General features: G+C 35.3%; 1 protein-coding gene across 7 annotated transcripts in view; it reads left to right on the top strand.

Annotated features, from left to right (window-relative positions):
- The window catches only part of B3GALT1 (beta-1,3-galactosyltransferase 1), a 215569-nt gene that overhangs the window by 135365 nt on the left and 60811 nt on the right, over positions 1-19393 (top strand). For 2 of the 7 annotated variants that reach the window (XM_080399035.1, XM_080399033.1), the window contains one exon: positions 13102-19393. This exon is cut by the window's right edge. The exons of 2 other annotated variants lie outside the window; for them this stretch is intronic. The gene's annotated coding sequence lies outside the window, so the exon portion shown is untranslated. Of the gene's footprint in view, positions 1-10367 lie in introns of those variants that run through there. 3 more of the 7 variants (XM_080399036.1, XM_080399034.1, XM_080399037.1) reach the window with 3 other exon arrangements.

The raw sequence follows: 19393 nt of genomic DNA, 5'->3' as shown, positions 1-19393 counted from the left end.
AGATATAGACAACTTTTGCTGAAAGACATTTAATATTAATTTAGATCCTTCTTGCTGACAGCTGCTCAGCAGGACAGAATCTCTTCATTTGATTAGAGTCTTGAGGCAGCCTCATGATAGTTGTTACTGAGAAAGAGTCAGGGTTCTCCCTCTTTTTCACACTCAGTTATGGGTGTATCTAAATGTGCAAGGAGGTTTCCTTTTTGTTCTATATATTTATTAAGAGTATTATATTCTTATAAAAGCTGACTAAGGTTGAATACAAAACAAAGAAGTAAAGTTTCATAAAACTAAGGAGTTGCATAAAATTGAAAAATAGTAGAAATTTTGAATGATGGACTGAAAGACAACATTAATAGAACAGTTGCTTGAGGATGCAGTTTGGCATGATTTTCTGATTTATTTTCTATACTACTGTCTCCATTTAGCTGCAATAAACCACAAATTATTAATCTGCCATTTAAAGAATAAGAGAAAACTGTTCATTTCACTTAACCCTTGAGGTTTCTCCAGTCATTGCTTTCTACTGATATTTAATGCTTAGAACATCCTTTGTACTTATTTAATGTAGTCCCTTCCCTTGGTGACCTAAAGTTGAATGAATCAAGCCTAGAAGATGGCAAAGGTCATATGAGATACAAATGAACACAACAATTAGCTGCTCAGATTCCCCAAAATAATTATCTTTTTTTCTAAAAAAAAAAAAGGTAACTTTGAAGTATTTCCATCCACCCTCTGTACCCACCTATTAATAACAAAATATCAGGTTCTAAGGAGATATGGCTCAATTTACCTGCAGAGTACTGAACAATCTGTTCATGGCCACGGTCATGCCTCCCTGTGGTATTGTGGCTTATAATGAAGTGTAGGGTGCAGCCGCATTCCTGATGCTTGTGGGACACTTTCAAAGACCAATTAGACATGTATTATGATTATTTCTAAAAAGCAAAACCACACACAAAACTAGTTTGTTCACTTTTATCTCCTGGATCAGATTTGTCTTCAGTTGGATCACAGCTGACCATATATATATACATATGGTCCCCTAAACAGTGCATAGAAAATTCTTCATTCTGTTCTTGACACTCATCCTCTGGGAGACCAATTTAGGTTAATATAATATCTTGGGTATACGGCTTTATGTCCCTAAATGTCCATGTCTTTAATCTAATACTCTGTTCAGCTGGAGAAAAAAAAAAAAAAAAAAAAAAACACACACCAAACCCAACATACTGGCTGTGAATTTATTCAGTGCGTGATCTTCATCCTCTCCCATTTTATACATAAAAGCTGAGCAACATAGCTTAGTTTGCTGCCATAAACACAGATTCCATCTAAGTGGATTTGGATAAGACAAAATGTGAATCCTGACCTGAACTGACAGCATTTTTAACTAACCACACATGTACACAGGATTTAGGATGTTAATTAGGTGTCATACTGCAACGCTTAACTGATAATTCCACAATCAATGAACTTCAGTGAAAAGCTGGCTTAAGAAGTTCCTGACCTTCCTTTCTAGCACCATAACTGCTTGTGAAATTCTGCTATAAGCCATGCCATAAACTGATGTGAGTTAAAAATAACTCTTCAGAAAACCGTTTTCCCACATTAGTGTGCCTATGGCATAATAATGTATAGTTCAACCCATACAGTTGAGAGAGCTATTTTTCACCACATGAAGGCAGGACTACATGGTCAGGGGTGGTTAAACCAGTCTCGGCAGCAAAGCCACTGTGCCCTGACTTTTAGCTCCCAGAGCAGGCTTGTCCACGTTATTACCTTGTAAGAGAAGCTCTTGGCTCTGGATTTCCAAATTTTCAAAACTGGGCTGCTCACATTATTATTTTTTTTTTTTCTCCAAAACAGATGTATTCATAAACTCCACCCTCTTCCCAGATAACACTGTAGGTAGTTATCTCTGAAAACGCGTCTAATATAATGACATTAAAGAAGATGCCCATTTGAAAATCTGGCCTTAAAAGAACGACACAAAAAAAGTCAATTTACTCAGGAATTCCCAGCTTCTACTATCAATTCACTTTTTCAGTAAAGATGTGTTGAAGATCTCACCAGAGAATTCTGAAATGTGTCATTAGGTCAATCCAGTATATCTCACTGTGGACCTGAAAAACTGATAAACTGGCACGGGCTGCATTGTGTAGATCCCAAGCACATGCATTTTGCAAGCAACAGGAGTAAAAATGCCAACAGGGGTTTTAAGCTCAAGAACAAAGATTGTGAGAAAGATTTAAAGTTTATTTAAATAAGACTACTTCTTTTATGGACATAAGAGGGAAAATGAAACATAATTAAACATATGTCTTGCTAATTCCTACTTATCTGTGAAATATTACACATCAGCATTTTTTTAATTTAAAAAGAAAATCTTGTCACTGCAGTGCACAGGAAAGATGATGTTCAGAGGATGAAAGCCAGCTGTGTAGAGAATGACCTTGATGTTTGCAAACTCACTTTCCTTTGTTACAGAAATTGAAAGGAGGCCCAGGTCTTATGCTAAAGAAAGTAGAATGGAGAACTGTATTTTCTTTTCAGATCTGCCACTGATTCCTGCATGATCCCAGGCAAATGGCTTCAGTCAAAACTCTCACAAGCAGCTGCTGTGTATTCTGAGCACTCAGTCAGACACACAAAGGAATAAGTTTGCAGAAGTTTTAAGAATTCATAGCTACAAGTGAAGTGAATTGACTTCTTTTACAAACTCCAGGTCTAGACATACACTAAAAACTATGTACTTTCAGAAATAAGGTAATGATCATTTTGCATTAGACACCCAAACTGGTCTGTGCTTTGAGGATATATTAATGAGGTATAGTACAACATTGTAAAACAGAGATAATAATAACCGCTCATTTCACAAGAGTATTATAAAACAGAGACACTAACATCTGTGAACTCTGAGATATTATAGTTTCAATGGTGCCCATCACTCTTATGAGGAAATCAATAGTGTAGTGTTCAGAGAAAGATTTGAATGTTGCAGGAGGCAAGGGGGCCACACACTGAATGAAGCACATTCTTAAATGACGTATTGGAAAACTGCCTGTTAAATGAGTACTATCCATCTTGTGACCTGAATAAGGCAGGCAGGGAATGAGTTGGAGAAGAATAGTATGGTCTCACATAATTAAAGGCTCTATCGTAATCTAAACCCACATTTCAGCCCAAATACTTTAAAAGTTTGGCTAAGCTCCTAGCAACTGTTATAATGCAAACTCTTACAATGCAAAGTTCTGGGAAGCTTAAATATCATCTTGTTTCCTGTGTCACATCTAACATACGCTTATTTGCAAAGTCCTCATGAAACTAATGAAACACTTGGCAAACTAACAGAAGAACAATTTGGAATAGTGTTCCAATGCTGGAAGATCAACTCTTTCAAAAGGCTTTGTTTTATGTTGTAAGAACTTTAAGACAGAAATTCTCCTTGGAAAGAGTGAGTTTCTTAGCTATTTTAATGCAAGACAATAATTAGGAATGCGACAAAATCTTATTTAGACAGGATTTGTTAATGAATTGAATCTCCTTATAAACACTCAGATTATGATTTCAGAGTCAGTGCCATTTAGTTAGCATTGAAGTACATGTACTGTAGCTACATTTCATTACAGTCTCAGATTCCTATCTATTATCTGACAGATTATAGCTACTATTTGGCATTCAGCTTCCAAAAAATAGGAAGTGAAAACTTCAATATGAATAACAATCAGCAATACAGCATGCTGTTACACAAAACAAGCCTACAATAAATGCTAGATCGCAAACATAAAAAATTAGTCACCAAATCATTATAAAAATATGAAAGCCAAAGAATACCCTAAACTAAGGTTTTCTCTTCTTTCTCCAATGGTGTTTTGTGTTTTCTCTTTTAGATTTTGATCTTACATTTCAGTCCTACAGATTACACGCTTGTGTGGCAGTGCTCATGAGACCCTAATAACACAGATACATCTAAAGAATCATTTTCAGATACGTATTTCTAAGGATAAACCCGAGCACTGCATCTGTACTGATGCTGTACACTATATACTGCTACATACTGTACTGATGTCAGACTTTGTGATGCTGTAGGGTTATTGCCTCCATTTCTAAATTTGAAGAATGCTGTGGATTCAACTGGTATTGAAAACAGGGACAGTGATGTTTGCAATTAAAAAGTATTATTGCAGTTGAGTTATTCTTACTTCCAACTTAACATACATATATTTTTCCAAATTTCAGAGACCTCTCCCCCAATCCTTCAAACACTCTTTATTTTGTCCACACAAGGACCAGTAGGGGAGAGGGGGAAAGTATGAACAATGCATAGTAAAGCCTGCTAAATTTCTTCTCATTTAAAACTGTGCTTTAAGCTAAGTTTCCTAAATACCTTTAAGATATAGTTTGTTAAGTGAAATAATAATTGAACCACACCACGGTAAAGATAACTAAAAAGAAAGGCCAGTGTTCCCAGACATGTGCTTAGATAATAGGTAATGCTTCTGCATCCCATAGAAACAGCACAGATATATCTTCAAAAGCAACATATTTAGCTGTTTCACTGCCCCAAGAGACTCTCCTCATCTGTGCCACTACTAGCAAACAGAACATATAGACATTAAGTTTTCTTTTCCTTATTTTGTTCTCTGTCCTCTATTCATGCCAATGATTTTCACAAATCATGCATGGGATCGTTAGGAAATCTATCATTCTTTCAAAATCAGCTGAATTTACCAGCCAAAAATTATGGTTAAATAGTTTTTAGGCATGCAATTAAATGCTAAAAAGAGATAGATGACATGATTGCATAAAACTCATTTCTTTGAAAAGGTAGATAAAAATTGAAGGCTGAATTCCACTGTTGTGCATAATTGTTGGGAATAAATTTGAGGAAAAACTATGGGACCAGTTCTTTATGCAACAAAAGCAATTGTGACAGAGTGAGGCAGAGGTACAGACTGCCAAATGGAAAGGAACAGTTTTGTAGGAAAGGAAGTTAAATTTTCAAACTTATTAAAATGTATTATTTTAATGCACAGAAATAAACACATTGGCAAAGGGTCCTTCGGTTGACTGGCAATTCCTAGTTTTAAAAGCACCAGCTGCTAAACCTGGTATAGTTTCAAAGCAAGTGTAAAAAGGTAAGTGACAAATGTGCATGAGTATGAAAGCCGTGTACTGAAATTGTACGTTCCAGGCAGATTTCAGGTTTTTAATGGGCCTAAGTTTACTGCTTGAACAATTTGAAAAAGATTTATAGGGGCAGAAGGTGGGAAGATTGAACAAAGGTGGACAGTTAACTCAGCTCATTTGACTTAAAGAGCCAAAAGCTAACTTCTTCACATGCAACACTAGGGCTAAAATCACAGCACAGCTCAGTAATATGAATATTGTGACTTAGCCTGTGTACACAAAAGCCTTTTACTTTCATCTATTGAAATGACTGCCTTTGCTGACAAGATTACACTCCTGTGCATTGAAAGTGAATACAAGATTAGACCGAGCTATACTTTACTTAGGACATTTCCCTGTTCAGGGCTTCTGACCCAGAATTTTGCATTTTAATTTAGTTATCCATTGACTATATTGTTATTTTACAACCAGAAAATCAGTGAGCACTGCAGTTCAACTAAAAGTCCTGAGTCATTTCATTGGTTCTTTGAACAGGTCATAACTACAACACACATCAATAGTATTGTTGTAAGACAAAATTCTATAGGATTTCACTTAACATTCTGGAAAAAGAAATAAGAAAGTATGAATACACAACAAGTGATCTAGTGCCAATAAAGATCTGATTGTTACCACTTAAAGGCATGCTGATTTACCTCACAGTTGGGGATTTGTTTGTTGGCTTTTCTCCATCCTCTCATATGACACCATCTATTTTTAATGTGACACATTTACATTTTAAAATAACCCAGGGACCCAGCTTTACTTGTATATCTTGCTAAATGTGAATAAAATTCAAACTGAAAGCATCAATTATTTCCACTGACACCCAAGATATTTATTCTTTTCCCTGTCTTCTCCATAACCTTTTATTTGGATTTATAAACCTTGTAGTTTGTCTGGTGTAACAGACTGTATTGTCACCATAATCTGTGCTTCTGTTAAAAATATCACAATATTATAAGAGGTATTTATCTTAGGCTTTTAGGTCCTTCAATCAAAAGTGTTTATAAGGAAGTCTTGATCTCCTTTGGTTGTATGTTGAAACTGCACTTCTAGGTGTTACAGGGCTTTAAGATTTTTTTAAAGGCCCAAATACCTAAAATTATGAAAAAAAAAAATCATGCATAAACAACATTAACAGGGAGCATCAGAGACTGACAGACCACTTTAAAACAGTAACCTGAGGTAGGTGTTAAGTCCAGCCTCATACTGAAATTGTCGTCACAGACTCTGCTCAACTTCCTGTTATAATTAATTAAAGATCTAGTTAAGATGATCCTAAGTCAGGAAACTGGAGAAATTACGGAATGCAAAAGCTTGAAAAATAAGAGCATTGCCAGTAAGGAAGGTAAGTGAGCAAAACCCATAGAGGGACTGTACTGTGAGAGATTTACGAGTAAGAGCAGGAATTAGGCACTAAAGAGCAGGGCTAATAAGCAAGCCACGAGACAAGGGAGAGGTGCAATAATATGCAGCGTCAGTAAAAACAAAAGCAACTTGCTGAGTATCCTAGAGCAATTAGTGTGATTTGCTCCCATGCGAGATGGGCAGGCAGCTATTGGTCAGGCTGAGACCAGCCTACAATCCTGGCAAACCGTTATGGCCAGGTAGTGGGCTGCAGCTTGAAAAAAAAGACAACGTAAATGTCTAGCTGAATTCTATAAACATAGGACAATTTCCATACACAAGTATAACTTGAACACTTACAATACATGAGACACCGCTGCAGACTGAATGTAATAAGTGGCCTGATTAGATCACTTGAGAACTTTGAGTTGCCAATGATCTCAGCCCATTTTTACTTTCTGGTTTTTAGCTTTGCTGAGACAAATTTTAATGAGATGCATATCTTTCTCCTTACAGGTAGATATATTGCATTAAATAAGCAGCATCTTACATGTGTGAAAGCAAATGCACATGGCTGTGGAGTTCATTTTATATGCCATAGCAGAAAAAGTGTCTGCAATGCCTGTGTGAACCCATCAGCACAAAGGTAGACATAGTGAAGAGTAATGGTGTATTAAGCTTCATCTGCAGCTGAAAACTCTGTCAATTGCCAGAAAAGGGGGAGAGGGACATGGGAAATAACAGACAGGCAATAGATATAAAGAGACAGAAGTTTAATAGCAAGTATACCAGAAAAAAGGGTATGAAAACCATTTGATACAGGTGAAAGATGTCAGCTTATTGCTTTTTATTTATAGGCCTGCACAGATGTGTATAGTGCTTTGTCATACAAAAAATAAATTGACGCAGATAGCTCAAGGAGTAGAGATGTGAAATCAGAATAGGCGTGAAGAGAATATTAGAATGTACTAAATTATTGAGGAATAGAAACTGCTTTATCCTCTGGTCATCACAATAAATACGTAATAGATTATTCTGAAGAAATATTAAGTATCTTGCTAATGAGGCCTGTGGTGTCATTGTACAACATAGGGTACTCAGATAGGAATTGATGATAAGCAGATAAGACCTCAGTCAAAAAAAAATATGTAAGACTACAAAATACATAATAGCAAAAGCCACACCATGCACAGACATATTCAAAGAGGTGTGATATCCTAAGCAGAAATTATTTCCTGAATGGAAGTCCTCTCAAAGACCAACCTTTGCTACAAACTACAGAAAAGTTACAACACAGAACTTCTTGTGAAGTCCAGAAAAAGCACCAGTTAATTTCTGCTCCCAAAATATACCATAAAGGTATCAGAGCCCAGAAACGTTGCTTCAGAACACATCTTTCAGATTTATACACACTGAATTTTTCTAAGTGATGCAAGACTTTTTTTACTTGCTTCATTAATACTTGAATTCCAGAAGGGAAGTGAATGAGGGAAGGACTCAGTGACTCAAGAGCAATTGAAGGGATTTATGGAGAGTTATATCTAGAATAAAGCTCAGCTGGCACCAGTTTCTTTACATTCTGACCCAAAAATTCAAGTGCATTGTGCTAGTTATGATTGCTTGCCAGCAACTGCCATTTGGGATGCCACCACAATCTTCTCTGTAGAAAGGAAGTAAGTACTGTAAAGCTAAAGTAACAGAATGGATTTGATTAGTTTTCTCTGAAGTTAATTATAGCACCTTTGTTCTTCTGTAAAATGAGCACAAGACTTGTAGAAGGATAACAAATACATGTATTGTACTGTACATATAAATTCTCATTCATATGGGATAAGTCACTGTAGCAATGTTTTGATGTTAACAAACATTCTCAGTTCAATACAGATAAAAATATTGTGTTTCCACCTTTAATATAAAATGAATGAACTATCAGTTGTGTAAACAACTTTTGACTTTCATTTCTAGTACTGCAGAAGCAGCAACAGTGGTTTTTCTTTCACACATTTGAGATGTATATAGACAAACTCTTCAAAAACTCCCCACTGTTTTTAATTATTTTCTAATAAAAAAAAAAACTTAAGAATTTTTTTTGTAACACATAGCAGAGCTTATTTTTATTTCCAGAACTGTGAAATAGTAATGGTTTCTTACTTAGTATTTGATAGAAGGGTAAGTGTTATTTAAAACTCTAAATGATTTTGAATTTTGAAAGTATTTGATTCAATTTCACAAAGCAGCAAAACAATGTTTTAGATTGGATGCTGCTGGAAAACAGACAACTTGAGAATATTTCTAGTGGGAACTGTTCCAGCTGAGAGAAAGAATAAAATGCATTTTCCCAAAGGACAAGGAGTTACTTTTACCTGTCTTTCTTCTTGTTTTTAAGTGCTTTCAATTTTTTTCTTTTAATGAAAGTGCTATGGCAGAGAATTCATGTTTTAGTTGAACACAGAGCAAGAAGCAGCAAGCTGAATTATATACTCAATACAAATCTCATACAATAATGATGAAATAGGTGTAAAATGACTGTAACCAAAGCAGACGCTTTCTGAAGTAATGTCTCCTCTAAATTCAGGATGTGTAGGCAATATAGAGAAAATGAAAGTGCATTAAAAAAGATGAAATTGTAGACTAGACTGGCTGAAAGTTTTAATGAGATTGTAAAATATTATGATAAGCCTCTGTTTAAAATATACTCGGCCTTTGTCACTGCAGTATAAAGCAGATAAAACCTTAGCGAGACATCAGGGAACATAATTAGAAGTCAATCTGGCATGGAATTAACAGTGCTCAACAAACATAAGAAGCCAGTTCTGTGTCCCTGGCCTCTGATGAGAAGTTCTGCTGACTTCAACACTATGAAAAAATAACTCAAATAATTATGGATGGGACTGGACCTTGGTCATTATTTAATCTAAATACAGTAGAGCTTCTGTTTAGTAAAGGTGGCACAAACTGCAATGAAGAGGTATTAAACAAAGAGGTCAAAAGTCTGCTGCTACAAACTAAAGAAGCAACCACTTAATCTCAGGCAGCATAAAGATGCCCTACGTACAAAATATAGCAGTCATTACAAAATAAATGGGTATTTATAGTCAAATTTATCATCCTTATGTTGTTATATACCAACAGAGAGACACAAGACTCTTTATTAGATTAGGTTGGCTTTAGCTATTTTTTTTCTTGACTCTAAGATGATATTTAATAGAGATATTTCACGAAAGGTTTAAGGTTTAGAACTGGGTAAATTCCATTCAGCTTTGCAAGGATAAAATTTGCATAATAGGGCTGCAATTCAAGATCATCTAGGAATAAAATTTCTCCTGAAATATCTGACATTTCCAAATGGAAATACCAATACCATCAGAACAAATCAACACTTCAGATTCAGTTCTAGGTTTACAGAAACAGCTATAAAAAATAAGAATGACAAAATGTTTCATTCTAAAAAATGGAAGTTTTAAGCATAGCCAGTGGTTTCTAGTTCTTCATCAACCATTCATCAGTCTTTAGCTTCAAGTACAAGAAGTATGATAGTGGTCATAATGTTTTTGCGTTTGCTTAAAAATTGTCATAACGTTTTTCTGTTTGCTTAAAAATTTTAGTAGTGAAGCTTACTGAACTACTCTAGCTTGTTTAAATGCATGGCAAAAGTCAAGCATTGGAATGTCTATTTTCCATTGCAAGGGCAGACAATGATATATGATCCTATACCTTACCTTTCAGATAGTCAAAGGAATAATGTAGCACAAATGCCTGTGAAAGATAGCTGGCATGAAGCAAGTCATACACCAGACATCATCTTCTGCAGTGACAAATTCTTTAGTGATCTGGATGTCGGGGGGGGGGAGAGAACTGGGGATAATGAATGTGCCCTAAACATTATCTTCGTCACTCTAATGAGTTATTTAGTTACATATCCCTCTCCTATTGATAAGTAGGAGGATATTTCATGGTAGCCATTCTGCAGAACATTCATCATCACAAAATCAGGTTCTTCACACAAGCTAGTCTGCTTACCACCTTCTTATTTGTGCATGTGCCTCAGTATCTTGTATTTGTGCTTGTCTGAAGAAGTTATATATATACAAATTTCAAAAGTATCCAAAGAAAATCAACATCATTATTATACTGCTAAAATGGTTGCCAAGAGTCAGAAGAAAGTATTACCAGACATTCAGAACTGGGCATTATTAAAATTATTTCATTCACAGGTGGTCATATACTAACCACATACAGACAACCACGTGCTTTTATTCCTGTTTCTGTCACTTCAAAAATATTCTAAAAAATGTCTCCAGACTCCCCATCCTATTTCTTCTTCAATATTCTAGAAATAATTTTGGATGCTGCCCCCACTTTCCCCTCTCCTAGCAAAAAGCTTGAAATTGCATGCTTTACTGAAAGTTTCCTGATTACTCACAGTAATTTTTCATGTGACTATTTAGTGTGAAATTAAAAAAAAAAAAAAAAGGAAAAAGAGAAAGTTTATTTACAAGTGTAGAAGGAACTGTTAAATTCATAAGGACAAATAAGGACCTTCTAGTATACTGAAAGCATCCATTTTCTTTATAGAAGATGAGATTCATATTCATGTCTAAACATGGACATACAGAATTCTCTAAGTCCCAGTGGAAAAAAAAATTAATAGCAATTGTATTAATGTTTCTGCAACTGAAAAGAAATTAATGAAAAAAAACCCTAGTATATTTACATCTACATAAATAAAGCTGTGCTGAAACTGAATTCAGATTGCTAATATTTTCTAATTAAAGGAAACTGAACAATGATTTCTTTTCCACTTCAGTTATGAAACCAAGCCAAACCCTCTTCCTTCCTATTTACCCAGCCACACCCCTTCTGAACTATTTGCCTGATTCATAGGCTACATCCCAATTCAAGAAAGATTTGTTTACAGGTAGGAGGAGGACATGATGAGTTTTGAACAGGACTTGTTTACAGGTAACCCAGCCTCTAGCACTCATCATAGCAAGCATCGCAATGCTCACCTTGAACAAGATAATATAGGGAAGGTAATCTACAATCAGCTAACAAAATTAGATAATGCTGGTTTATTTCCACATTAAACTCTAAATTGCGTTTAATAGATTGAGGGATAAAGTCTAACCAATCTTTTTTCATATAAAGACAAAACACCGTATTTGGTTTATGTTTTATTACAGAAGTAGCTAGCCTAACCCCTAAAATGAATATTTTTAATTAGAATACTGTTTTGAAAAATTAAAGAAAATTGTGAATTTTAAACTCAAACTATTCATAGGAAGATTTTAAAAGGAACTGGGATAAAATCTGACAGAAAGCCAATTCCAAGATATTTGAGATACGGACTTCTTCATACTTTTGTCTTTGCTGCACCAAAATATAGCGGCTATTCATACAGTACCTCTGCGCAAGAAAACTTCCTGATACAAATTCAACAAGAATTAAAGCAATTACATATTCTGACTTCTATTGCTTCATTTCTCAAATGTTTTGAATACAAGCGTGATTTCTATTTGTATTCTATGATTTTGAAAGTCCACTAATTGCAAGACATTGTAAAATAAATGTAAATTGTCTGGATGGGCACCATCCAATTTCTAATGGACAGGTGTTCATACGAAAATTCAACAGCATCAGCAACAAGCTGGCAGTTACCAGTGGGGTGAGGGGTGTTAAGGAATTATTTGGCTCACAGCTGAACTTCCTATTTAACCACAGGGATGATCAAATTAAGTCAAGGTCAAGTATGTGACAGAACAGCTGCGCCATGCAACAGATAAGGACTGCTGGTATATATAGTAAATTTGTTTTGATTTTCTAATCTGCCTTTCATGTATTGCAATTCAAGGCTGCTACAGGAAGGAAAGTGGCCTCCTGCACTCTCAGCCTTTACTTTGGAGTCTCCAGGTTCAGCTCACTCCCAGGCTGCTCGAAGCCTTTGTGGTGGAGCAGCCCTCTAGCACTCACTGTGTCACTTCAATACCCCACCTCTGTCTACAAGGAAAGCTTTACAGCTGTCCAATATGACACAATATTCTTCCCCCCAGCCCGAATAAAAAAGGTGATTAAATCCCAGTAACAGAATGAAATGTAGACTGGTGGTGAGGTTCTTGCCTGCAGAAAATTTTACTCTCAGATGTAGCCCACCTAGAACTCTTATTAACCACTATAAATATATGGTTTCAACATAGAGTGGTTTTGGGCCATGTAATGCTTTGGCTTCATAATCTATGATTTTCCTGTTTCAGTAAATGAAAATACATGATTTATGGCAGTTAATGCACAGGTACTGAAAACAGCGGCTGTAATTTTTTGGTACCCATCTGTCCTCCTCTTACACCATCTGTTTCTTTCACTCATTGCACTGGAATCCTGCTTTGCAAAATGGAATCTGAACTCTTTCATGTAGCACAGTGTAAGTTACCTAGTTACCCAGCTGAAAGACATTTTCAAAATAAATCGTTCTCCTTGTACTCTGTAGAAGGCAACAGACATCAATTTTGTTGTTAATATATGTCTAGGAAGTCCTTAATTCAACAAAATATATAACTGTCAGTAAATTTCCTCTGATTTCAGATTGTGCGCTTCAAAATAATACCATAAAAGCTCATCATTTTAATCAATTATTGATTACACTTTGGGGACTTCCCACCAATTCCGCTTGATGCTGCTTTTAAAATGGTAAGTACCTACATAACTGTATGATATTATAAACTGGTTTAGATTTTTATAGCTAATACAACAGTATAAATGCACGGTATTATATGATTTAATTGGATAGTATAATTTTGATTAAACTGTGTTGACTGACTTTTTTAGAATTAACAGTTCTTTGGTCTGTTAATGATCAAAGGTTTTGATTTGACTCTTTACACTAAATGTAAGTGTTTAACAGGCAAAGAAAACCTAAGAAAGCCCTCCCCCCTTTACAATTCAAGATGGAAGATAAAAGCTGAAACTAATTTTTTGAGAAATTTTGTGTAACACAAATATAAAAGCCACTACTGTGTAAGTGAGATCATTCAATGGTTGAGAAAGGGGGAGTATGTTGTTGCTCTGTAAAAGGGCTCACAGTTTATAACTTTGTCACCATTCATGGTGTCTCTTTTCTATACTAACACAGTATCTAAAATACCTACATGCCTTAAGTACTTTGGTTTATGCATTTACAACTTCATTATTAGCATCCTATTAAAAGGCTTACATTTTATTTGCAGCTGCAAAGAACTTTTGGCTGATAGTGAATTTATATAGAATAGAACATACAAGAATACTAGCATACAGAATACAGGTCACGGGAACATGCATTTAAACATACAGCTTTGTGACTAGAGTAATAGAAACTCTACTCATCGCTTTTTTTTTAATACCACATGTAATTGTACCAAAATTTCAGTAGCATTACTGCCTGTAAGAATTTTATGGAGTCAAAAGCAATAAATTACCTGACCTCTTGAGAAACAGAAGCAGTGTGTATAAGGGAATTTTAAAATATGTAGTAAGATCTTAAGATGGAAATTAAATGTTTTTCCAAGATGAAAAATTGAAATGTGCTGGTAATAGCACTTTATAAAATGGAATTTTCATGTTAGAGATCCATCATAGTAAAGCAGATGACTAAAAAAAGCCCAAGGATTGCAATTCTTTTAATCTTTATGTGTACATTTAAATACACATAGCCCATTTCTTCTCTGTATGGCAGAGTTTTAAGTACTTACAAATGAAAGCAAAAAAAATGGCTGATATTAATCATACAGAAAAAAATAAAGTCTATATTACTCCTGTGTTCTTTTAAAAAGCATTAATAATAAAGTATTTGCATAAAGTTAAAGCAAGAAAACACTTATATGTGAAAAAACATGCATCTTTCTGACATCTGCAAGCTACTTCTCTTGATCTGCTCTATAAATAGAAACTAATTATGGAGAGAATAAAAACAAGACAATGCCCTAGAAAATAAAAGAGACTGTCTTTTTAAAATATACTCAAAATAGCATGAGTAAATCTGTACCATACAGATGCACGACCATTAAACACATTTGAATTCTAAATCTTTTTCAGTCTTGTCTTCCTCCTTTTATAAGCAATGGTCAAACTTCCACTGACTTCATTCAAAGGCAGAATCAGCCTTGACACATTCTTCCTCTAGTAATATTTTCCGGCCTACAGAGTATCAGTATTAACTGTGAATGTCAGAAAAACTGTACAGGATCTAGTGAAAAAAAGTATTGAGTCCTCTGAATGAATGCCTGAGCTCTGACTTTTAAGTGAAGGCAGAGATCAGCAAGTCAGCTGCTGTTCATATTGCTTTCTTACTCATAATCAAAAACCAAAGGCTTGGGGAGTGCTTAGTAACATAATCCATTCCTTCCCAGGAATTTGATATAAGTTTTCTTTTAAAATAACTTTCTTCTCCTGCTCTGGTTATAAATATAACTTCAGAAGAAAGTATGATCCAAGGCTAAATTCCAAATCCAAAAGCTGACATAATATAGGGGTCAGCAGTGAGGTTGAAATTTCAAATTAATATGCTGAGTCAATCCTGTCAAGTTGGGTGTTAGGGCTTCTCAGTTTCAAAGGGTACTTCAGCTGCTGTCTTTGGACAGTAACGTTTCCCAGACTCACTGCAGAAGGGCGTCTCAAGCGGTTTCTTAGAGCAAATAGCAACCTCTTTATCTGTCAACAAAAAGGAGACTGACAAAAGGATAAAATCACCCACTCAGAGCTGGAGAGCACCATTAGAGGGACTGAAACGGAACCAAGTGCGGAAAGTTATCTTCCTTGGGAGCTGGGGGGAGGAGGTGGCTGGATGGAGCCACAGAGCTCAGCCAAGTTAAAAGTTGCATACTGGATTTTACAAAATTAAAATTAAGCATGGCCTTTCTTTTTACATGTCTGCACTGAGAAGGGAGATTAAGATCCCAGAAATTATTATCCTTCCCAGGCAGAGTCACTCAGGAATCTGATCCATATGATTGCAGATAATTGATTCACCAGGATACAGCACCAAGGCACAATTCACATAGTTTTAGCACCACGCAACAACACAGCCCCCCCAAAAAAAAATCATTGTCCCATTAGAACAGTGTACAAACTGGCAATCTGCTATGCTGCTTTACAAAATCATCATGGGAGGAAATATCTTTAGGTTTGCCTTAACCTACCATCTGTCCACACAAAAAGTCACAATGCATTCATTTACATACAACATTTTGCCAGCCAGTAGCAGTCGTTAAGCATTATTTCTCTCCCCTACCCCTCACTTTAAAAGGGACTATTCTATATGCCTTCAGTCATGGCATATACATTTTCTGTGAAGAAAATAAATCAAAGCAACTGGACATGTATCAGTGTGCTAAAAAGCACAGTCTAGACCAGTCCTAGTCTGTTCCTTCAGAGACCTATTTCAAACCAGCTGGACATTAACCTAAATAGCATTTACTTGAGTTTCAAATAAATTACACATCTTTAGTCCTAACTTCCTGTTTTAGAGTGGAACAACATTTTAATCTATCCTAAAGCGAGGACAAAATTAATCATGTAAGTCTAAGTGGTTGCACTGGGCATGCTAAATGAGGAATGGGCATAATCATTTAAAGCAAAAGCAATTAGATCACAGGGAATCCATTTAAATAGTTACAGCAGCAATTATTTCATTTCCAGCTACTTGAGACCGTAAACACCATAACCTGAAAATTTAGTCAATGACTTTTTGTTTGTAGACAAGTGCTAAACTACAGGATTTTAGTTTTCCATGGTTAACTGATCAGATCACATTTTTCATTCATTCTTGTTTGTTAGATTTTATTGTTAATGCAGAAAATCTACATAATACTAAAAGCTAAAAGTACAGTGTCAAATAAATGGAACTTAATATAGAAATAAGAGGGCCTGTTGCATTTTTCAGTAATTTTTCATATTTAATTAACTGAAAAACTCGCTTCTGAATTTTAATTCACTAACAAATAACTTCATTAACCCAAAATTACAATTGCCTGTGGTGTTTCACGTCCTTCCAGAAGGCTGACTTCAAAAACATACAAACTTGGCAAAAGTTTCTCAGCTGTGCCTGGTTCTCTCTGCTACTGGACAATCTATTGCAATCAATGTATTAAAGAATAAACCAAATACAGCTTTCATGAGGGCAACCTGAGGAGCTATACTAAAATTACAGTTAATTATATAGGTATATGCTGGGTTTAACCCTCTGTAGAGGACCCCAGGCTTGGCATGAAATTGCCCTTTAGTTTGATAGGCATACAAGAACAAACTGCACTGACCTTCAGCTCAACATAACAGTGATATCTACATTGCAAAGTAAAGAGGTGAAATTTCATTTTAGTCAAGGTTCATACCACGTAGAAAGAAATAACATTTGATTGTTTTATACAAGTTTAGAGGACAATGATGACATGCATACATACAAAAAAAAACAGAAAAAAAAAAACAAAAAAACACTGAGTGCAGTTCTGTTAAAGGCTACAGAAGTGCAGAAGAAATGTGTGAAAGAAAACCATATATAGGCCCAGTCCCCAGTAATGTCAGGGTTGCATATTTCCATGATAACGACTGAAGGTATGCCAAAGAACACCATACTAGTGGTCAGTCTGTTACTTGCTTTATTGTGCCATAGCATTTGTAGATAAGTCACAATTGCTTGGTAGCTCACAAGAACTTTTTGATCTCCTCCACTCAGGCTATCGAAGCCACCTGTTTTCTATTTCTTGCATTAATCCTTTGCCTGTTCACTTTGTCCCTTCCTTTCAGATACTGTACAGGTTTTGCCTGGGATAAAACTAGGGGTTTTTTAATAGCAGTTCGTATGGTGCTGTGTTTTGGACTTGTGATGAGAACAGTGTTGATAACAACCAGTGTTTGAGCTATTGCTGAACAGTGCTTGCACAGCATCAAGACTATCTCTGCATCTCATGCTGCCCCACCACTGAGTTGCTGAAGTTACACAAGAAACTGGGAGGGGACACAGCCAGGACAGCTGACTATAAATGACCAGAGGGATATCCCATACCATATTACATTATGCTCAGCAATAAAGCTGGGGGAAAGAAGGAAGAAGGGGGGTGTTAGAAGTTATGGTATTTGTCTTCCAAAGTAACTCTTATGTACAATGACACCCTGCTTTCCTGGAAATGGATAAATAGCTGCCTTCTGGGGTTAACACACAAATGACAAAAAATACCCAGTTATTTTAATTAGTAGCAAAATAGCAATGTACCCCTCTATTGTCCTCTTTGAACCTCCTTTTTCTTCACTTATTAACAGAAAACTGAATGCATTTACTAAGAGCTATAACAAAAAGAATACAAATGTCAGGCTTTTACAAGGTCACAAAATACTTGTGTTTAACACTGGCAAGTTTGTGCAGATAAAAAATACCATGAATAGAAAAGGTCTGGACTGCATAATCTGTCTTATTTTATCAGTATTTCATTTACACTTCTGCTTCTATTTCATTCCTACAGACCATGTCATCTAATTAGTCTCTGTTTTACAAGTTTATTGAAATAGTAGACAGGAGTATTAGTTGTGCTTATTTTATCTGTTACTAACAAAATAAAAGACATTCACAGAAGCAGATGACTCTTACTTTAAATCCTGTCCTAAGAGAGAAACTAATCCACTGCACTGATAAAATGAGTTTGGGTTAGACTCACATATATGATAAAAAGCCTCTCAAATAGTATTTCATATGCAGATCAAACCCAAATGAAAAAATAAATTACATTACATAGTTTGACACAAATATAATGGTTACACTTGTATAAACCTCAGTAGATCAGAACTCCCACTGACTTCCATATGAAGTGGTGGGGTTTTGTACTTGTGTTCTCTCTGAAAACATACACCTCTGAAAAAGTATTTTGCAAAATGGTTTTGATTCCCTAACTTTATTTTCATAAGATCACACTAATTTTCTGTCTAAAAGACTGTTCTAGAACATCAGGAATATACGTGCAAAAAGAAATAAATTCTGTTCTTGAACTTACTCAGTTAACAGTAACTGCCATATTAGTGAATAACAAACATTTCAGGTAAAGTGAAAACCATTTTTCTGTTAGAAGTGCATTGTAGATATAATCCTAGATTTTGCTAAATCACCAAGAATTAAGGCCAGGAAAAGATCAATAATGTGTGAGAGATTGCAAAATTTAAAAAAGTTAACAGATATGTCTACTATTGGAATTTTCATTAAGCCAATGTAAGACCTCCGGAATGTACCTTTGTAGATGGCCTAACTGTCTTCTATAATGACATAATTTTGCACAGAAGAATCATTTGATGAATGATTAAAACACTGAAGTGAAAAGAGGCTGAGAAAGATGTAGGAAATGTTTTATGCTTCTGTCAATTTATTGTTCCTCCAGGAGTAAGAAATCTTCACAAAAGGAATTTAAATCTTTGAAGAATAAAACATGCTAGTAAAACACAATCTCCCCTATGTAAAACAATAATACTATGTACACACAACTTCTTCAGAGGCAAAGCAGCCAGGCTAACATATCTGTCACAATGTCAGTATAGAATATCACATTTTGAACTATATTACTATCACAGAAAAAAAAAAAAAAAAAAAAAAAAAGAGTAGACTTTTACCTAATACTGCTGTCTCTCAAAGAACACTAATCCCATATATCAACCAAAAGTAACATTTTAACATTTGTCCCTCCTTCAAAAGCAATCTGAGAAATGAATCTTTGTGCTATCTGTACAGAGCACACTGCCCCAATATAACTTTTTTTAGTTAGTCATCACAGCTGATTTAAAAGCTATGTGAATATTGCTTCTCAGATATTATTATGGACCAAATGACCATCCTCTCATCCTACTCTTACCTGAGCCCAGAGATATG

The sequence above is a fragment of the Falco punctatus genome (genome assembly GCF_963210335.1).
Source record: "Falco punctatus genome assembly, chromosome: 8".
NCBI classification, from domain to species: Eukaryota; Metazoa; Chordata; class Aves; order Falconiformes; family Falconidae; genus Falco; species Falco punctatus.
This window is presented reverse-complemented; position numbering and strand designations above follow the sequence as displayed.